The sequence below is a fragment of the Cololabis saira genome, chromosome 13 (assembly GCF_033807715.1).
Source record: "Cololabis saira isolate AMF1-May2022 chromosome 13, fColSai1.1, whole genome shotgun sequence".
Lineage (NCBI taxonomy): Eukaryota > Metazoa > Chordata > Actinopteri > Beloniformes > Belonidae > Cololabis > Cololabis saira.
Genome location: NC_084599.1, coordinates 6529105 through 6536067, shown reverse-complemented (window position 1 = coordinate 6536067; position 6963 = coordinate 6529105). Strand labels below are relative to the sequence as shown.

The window sequence follows — 6963 nt, the reverse complement described above, 5'->3', positions numbered from 1 at the left end:
TCCAGATTTGAGTCAGAGCAAATTGGATTTAGGCCCTGGCTTGGAGTTGAGTTGTTGACCGCACCGGCCAAAACCAGCTCCTTCCAGGAGAGCTGTGAACATATGATTGTATACGGAGCTGTTGGACTGGATTCCTGTGGTACTGCACACCTTTACCAAAAGTATAGACCTTTTTTAAAATACCTCCGAAAATGTTTGGACTTTTGAAATGTCGTCTTCAAAATTAGGCATATAGGGTGAATAGAGCCTTGGATGAAAAACATGTCATTATTCATAAAAAAAACTAAAAGCACAAGCACAAACAAAAACAAAGAGCCAAGATGCAGAATCAATGAAAGAAAATGAAATTTATTGAACTATTACACAATAAAACAACTTGTAGGTGGGAGGGATGGAGGGATGGAGGCACTAGCAGAGCAGGCGGGGGGGCAGGGGGGGGCGGCCGCCCCGGGCCCACTGCTCGGGGGGGCCCACGCCGAAGAGGAAAAAAAAAAGTGTTCTGAATAAAATAAGGAAAGTTGGACTATATAACAATTGCGTTCATAAGGATAAAGTTGTTTAAAAAAATAAAAATGAAAGAAATAGTCCCTTCTCTCCTTGTGTGTCGGCCTGTCATGCACGGGTACGTGCGCGCATGTTGTCCGTTTACTTTTAAGCCTTAATTATGGCTCTGCGTTACATCAACGCAGAGTCTACGCCGTAGGCTCTGCGTTGGTGTAACGCAGAACCATAAATCAGCCTTTAGCCAGTTGTTGATGATCCCCGGGCTGCATGGATGTTTTAAAAATATCTCCACGATAAATCATTCGAAATTATGAGATAGAAAGTCGAAATTATGAGATAGAAAGTCGAAATTATGAGATAGAAAGTTGAAATTATGAGATAGAAAGTTGAAATTCTGACTTTTTATGTCATATTTTTTGACATACCGTGGGGATATTTTTATTTTTAAGGCTAAGATTTCATCTTATTTTTTTCTTTTACTGGCGGAAATGAGCTTCCATAGACATCCCTGGATGTCATTTGATTTTTATCTCCAGTTTGATACTTATATCTTAAAGTCTGCATTAGGTTTATAATTAGGTTTGACATAATGACTAAAATCCATGGTGCTAGAACCTCATGTGAAGGTTCTGACCGTGTCGCCTGCTGCTGTGGTTGTGTGTCAGGTGCTGATCTGTGGCTTTTTGTTCAGCCATTATGTTTTAACGGGGATGTTTAGGCCACAAGGGGCATCTAGAATGCTTTGCCCCTCCTAGGCTGGGACCCCTGCTCCGCCCCTGGATGGAGGGATGGAGGGATGGGGGGATGGACATATCAGGTAAAATGACTGATGAGCGAATGTTTCCCGCCCTAATCTGGATAAACAGCAGACAAACTACCACGGTTCCTCAACAGTGTCTTCCTGTAGACGAACTTCCCCGTTTCTAGATTCTGAAAAGTAAAAAAAAAAAGAGACATGTTTTTCACATCTTGAGGTTTAAAGTCAAATTAAAATGTGAATCAGCAAAGCAGTGTCAGAATACCTGAAGCAGGAGCTTTTGCATCTTGATGCCAATCAGCTCCCCTTGCCCTCGGAGGCAGTGCTTCTCTTTAGCCAGTGGCATCTCTTTTATTTCTATTTCTTCTCTTTAGCCAGTGGCATCTCTTTTATTTCTATTTCTTCTCTTTAGCCAGTGGCATCTCTTTTATTTCTATTTCTTCTCTTTAGCCAGTGGCATCTCTTTTATTTCTATTTCTTCCAGCTGCCGTGCTGTGTCTCTGTGTGCGTCCATGGAAAGCTCTCCCAGTATTGTGTTCTGCAGCCGAGAGCTCCATGTGGGACGTCTGCTCTCTCATCTGGAGCTCTTTTTGACAGCAGCCCTCTGTCTCTGCTGCTTCTTCTGAACTTTCTCTGTGAGGCCTTTGGAAGACACTTCACTCTTTTTCAGGGCGGCCTCCGTCTTGTTCAGCTGCTCCAAGGTGTCAATATGGGCTTGTAGGCGTCTACGCCTCTTTGATACGGCCCTGCTTATCTCTTGGTCTTTTTCACGGAGCAGCTCCTCCATTTGAGCAACTTTATCCTTCCAGCTTTTCTCTGTGTCCCTGAGTCTGCTGGACTCCGTGATGTTGCTCGCCCTCTCAGTCTGATTGTGGGAAAAGCGTCTCTGCTGACGAGAGCTCACGCCCTCAGCTCGGTTTTCCTCCAGATCAAACACACCATGACCAAGATGCCTGATCTTGTCATCTCTTATTATCTCAATGTCGCTTTTTTGAGATCCAACCTCAGTTCTTTTTCTTTCGTGTTCAGCGACAAACAACTTTTTCTCCAAGGCTTTGTTTTCCTGAGTGAGCTGTAGATTTGTATTTTTCCAGGCATCCCTCTCCTTGAGGACCATCACTTTAGCAATGGTCCTCATCTTTTCCTCCAACTCCTTCATTTTTGCCTCCATTTCTATCCTCATGTCATAACGGCCTCTCTTATAATCCTGTGCAAAAACATTATGACAACACATACACGTAACTCTTAAGTCTGACACTGAAAAAAACACTAATGTGACAAAATCAATCTTATTACTAATCTTTGGTATATTTAAAACAGATTGTTTAAAAAAATGGAGAAAAAAGAAAAAGAAAATGCCGTCCCATAACATGGATTATATGGAAAATAACTAATTTTATATCTCTCTGTTTAATGTCATTAAAAAAATGACATTTTAAAATCAAATTGCCACCTAAAGGGCTAAAATTATGAAAATAAATCAAAATATCAATTAGGATTGAAAAGTGAAAAGAAAAAATTAATTTCAAATATTCTTATATCAGTTTTGGGAAAGGGAATTTTGGCCGCGTTCAGACTGCAGGCAAATATCCGATTTGTAGCCCATCCAGATTGAAACTGGATGACTCTTTTGAAGTCTGAACAGTCCCAAACCGCATGAGACGATTTTTGCAAACCAGATGGAAACCACCTCCGGGAGGTAGTTTGGGTGGACACAGCCCCCACCCCTGCCCCAAAACCAGCCTCGAGTTCCAGTAACAGAGGTCCGACGGGAGGATTAGAGTGAGATGGGGCAGTGTCAAACGATTTAAAATATTGCACAGTGTATGCCCAGCTTTACAGGTATGGAACAGCATGTGAGCTGGCTCCATATTGTTATTGTTTTTGATGTCGCAATTACATGACTTCACACAATACACGCGCTGGGTGACGCCTCCGCTCCGACGTCGTTGCTACGGCAACCCGTCAGATCAGTCAATGATGTGGCCCAGTCTGAACAGAGCCAGATCCGATATGGACACTTGCTAAAAACAGTGTGGACAGTCAGCCCTGAAAATCGGATATGAGAAGGAATCAGATATATATCAGATTTGCCTGCAGTCTGAACGCGGCCTTTGTCCTTGACATTAAGATTTAGATTTAGATTTAGGTGGCCCTGTGCGAAATGGCCGGGGGGGGGCCGTCGAAATTTTTGGGTTTTTCGGGTCGGATCGGGTGTCTATATGTGCAATTTTAACTCTCCAATTAGCAAAATACTGGATACCTTCCCCTGCCTCATCATCATCTGGGCTTGCCTCGACACGGCTGCTTGAGACCCGGTCGGATCGGTGATTTTTGTAACAAATTTATCAAACGAGCCTTTCAGAGAGGCATTAAACTCTTCCATTTTCTTTCGTTTTTTTATTTTTTCATCCCCTGATGGAAATTTCCTGAATCTGTCTCGTTCTCTCGACATTGTGTGACAGTTTTTTCCAACTCCACCGTCTGGATCAGAGCAGCTTGTGTCTGCGCCTGGTCTGATCAGTTGTATTGAACAACAGACGCGCATCATTGCACATATATTTATTGATATGCACAGACTAGTACACATTTAGGTCTGTAATGGAACGTACACTGTTGATATTTAAAAGGGAAAAAAGGAAAAAAAAAATTTGAAAAAAATAAATTTTGAAAAAAAATAAAAATAAAATAAAACGGCCCATAGGGCGAGGCCCCTTGGAGCGCGGGGCCCCGTGCGGTCGCACGGTTTGCACACCCCTCGCTTGCGGCGGCTCTGGTCTCAGCTGATCTGAGTCTTTCTGGGAGTTTGTTCCAGACATGTGGAGCATAGAAGCTGAATGCAGCTTCTCTGTGTCTGGTTCTGACTCTGAATTGGATCCAATGACCTGAGGGGTCTGGAAGGTTCATACTTCGTCAGGGGGTCACTGATGTATTTTGGTCCCAAACCATTCAGAGCTTTATAGACCAGCATCAGAACTTTAAAAGTCTGTCCTCTGAAAGATATGCAGCCGGAGTAAAGAGGTCGACTGATTTCCACTTTTGGTTCCAGTCAGCTTCCCATGCAACATGGCTGTGCCACGTACGAAGAAAAATGGCTTTCAGAACCACTTTTCAGAAACCAATGGGTCACAAGACTTAATGCTTTGTCTATTGTTTTTTTACGGTCTATAATTCATACTGAACCATACTTAGTATGAAAGGAGTGTATATCAGCTTTTAATCAGACATACTATAGTGTCCTCAATTTTAGGGAGAGGAAAACCATCTTTCTGTGTAAATGACTGAATATTCAACATTGTGGTTTAGCTGACATGGACGTTGCTGCTTGTTTATGTGGCGCTTTAGCGCCACCTTGTGGTCTCTTTGAACCATGCACAGAAACTTCTGCTTCCTCATGTGTTATGGCATTTCCAAAAGCAGTACCATTGTGTTGGAGAAAGCTGGTTAGGAAAGCGTTTAACATGTGCTTGTACATTGTGTCTTTGTATTAGCAACACAACAGTCATATTTGTGCATGTTTGTACTCTGCACACACTTCTCTGATTTTGAGAGAGGACAAGGAGCTCTGGGATGACGTACAGGTGAAAATTGGTCTACACGAACTGTGGACACAGAGTGGCAGCAAAGTGCCCCGTCACATTTACAGCATGAACTGCTTCAGCGGGAGGAAATGCCCAGCGCCTTGGCCACCTTCCACATATAGACTATGAGCAGGTAAAGATCAGAGACTTGGGCATATCTAACAACCCTCTGTTGAACCAGAGACGCAGGAGGCCAGAGTGTCTGCAGGATCTGATCGTGCAGAGGAAGCTGACACGGAGGAGAAGAGTGGAACAGTCACACAGGAACAATTCACTGAACAACATGGGGAATACCCAACAAAATTACTGTTAAAAGCCAGTGTTTTCATATCCTTATATAATACTTTGTCCCTTTTTACATAAGGTATGCATATTTATGTTATTGTTGTTTCCTATTAAGTCATTGTAACTTCCAACAGACATGGCTCCTGAAAACCTCATTAACGTAACCTTTGAGACAGGCTTGGTCAAAGCATCTGCAATCATCTCATCCGTAGGAAGCTTAAAAGCGGGTTCCCGGGTTCGGACGGAGAGCCGGGTCTTTGGGTGGCTCCAGGTGAGCCGGGTTGTTGAGGTTGTTGAGTTGTTGTTGGGGTCTGGTGGTGGAAGCTCCTGAGGTGTGGTGGTGATGCTGCTGGGGTCTGGTGGTGCAGCTAGTGGGGTCTGGTGGTGGAAGCTCCTGGGATCTGGTGGTGATGCTGCTATCGTCTGGTGGTGGAGCTAGTGACTGACATGTTTTGAAAACGGCGGGCATGACGAGAAAAATCCTGTAAAAAATCTTTCTAATATGTTTCTTCTTTTCCTGTAATGTTGGACATTTTAAAGTGTAGGTAAATGGAGAATGACTGGCTTTTGGTCAGTTGTGGAACTGCAACGAAATTATTTTCTGCATAAGACCCAATGCGAGAAAGAGATGGTCGACCTTCCTGTGCCGAGCACCAAGAAGAGGACTAGAGTGGATTTCCAAGATCCAAATAATATTATTTCAAAGTCATACATGTTTCCGCCCAGTTTCGAACGGGGGACCTTTTGCGTGTAAGGCGAACGTGATAACCACAACACCAGGGAAACTTGCATGCTTTGAAAATGGCGGGCGTAACGAAAAGAAAATCTTACCTTCAAATCATTCATGTTAGAAATAAATGTATGTCTTCATATAAGTTGTCCTGTTATGGTAAAATTAAAAATCATCCATGGGTATTACCATGCTGGGTAGAAAACACAAAATGTACCACAAGGGAATCCAACTGATTACTTTTGAAAGACAGTACTGGATATGGTTAATAACTGCAAATTAGGCAGTCGTCTTGCACATTCAAACATTACTCGTTGTTGGCAGGATTCGAACCTGCGCGGGGAATCCCCAATGGATTTCTAGTCCATCGCCTTAACCACTCGGCCACAACAACCTGTCAGCTGTGTGTGTGCGTGTGTGCGCGTGTGTGTGTGTGAATCTTCACAACAAGACAATTTAGAGCCTTTATTTTAAAATGGTTGGTTTTACTTTATCAGTTTGAGACATGTTTTCATCGTCATTTTTTAAAAACTGGGCTTGCCTCGACACGGCTGCTTGAGACCCGGTCGGATCGGTGATTTTTGTAACAAATTTATCAAACGAGCCTTTCAGAGAGGCATTAAACTCTTCCATTTTCTTTCGTTTTTTTCTTTTTTCATCCCCTGATGGAAATTTCCTGATTTCTGGTGGTGCAGCTAGTGAGGTCTGGTGGTGGAAGCTCCTGGGGTCTGGTGGTGGAAGCTCCTGGGGTCTGGTGATGGAAGCTCCTGGGGTCTGGTGGTGGAAGCTCCTGGGGTCTGGTGGTGGAAGCTCCTGGGGTCTGGTGGTGGAAGCTCCTGGGGTCTGGTGATGGAAGCTCCTGGGGTCTGGTGCTGGAAGCTCCTGGGATCTGGTGGTGATGCTGCTCAGGTCTGGTGGTGGAGCTAGTGGGGTCTGGTGGTGGAAAATCCTGGGGTGTGGTGGAAGCTCCTGGGGTCTGGTGGTCGAGCTAGTGGGGATGGTGGTGGAAGTTCCTGGGGTCTGGTGCTGATGCTGCTGGGGTCTGGTGGTGATGCTGCTGGGGTCTGGTGGTGGAAGCTCCTGGGGTCTGGTGGTGGAGCTAGTAG

The 6963-nt window shown here is 44.2% G+C and overlaps 1 non-coding gene across 1 annotated transcript; it reads right to left on the bottom strand.

Annotated features, from left to right (window-relative positions):
- Positions 1–6169: 6169 nt before the first annotated feature.
- Positions 6170–6251, bottom strand: trnas-aga (transfer RNA serine (anticodon AGA)). Its single transcript has one exon. It is a non-coding gene; the product is annotated as a tRNA-Ser (tRNA).
- Between the last annotated feature and the right edge of the window lie 712 nt (positions 6252–6963).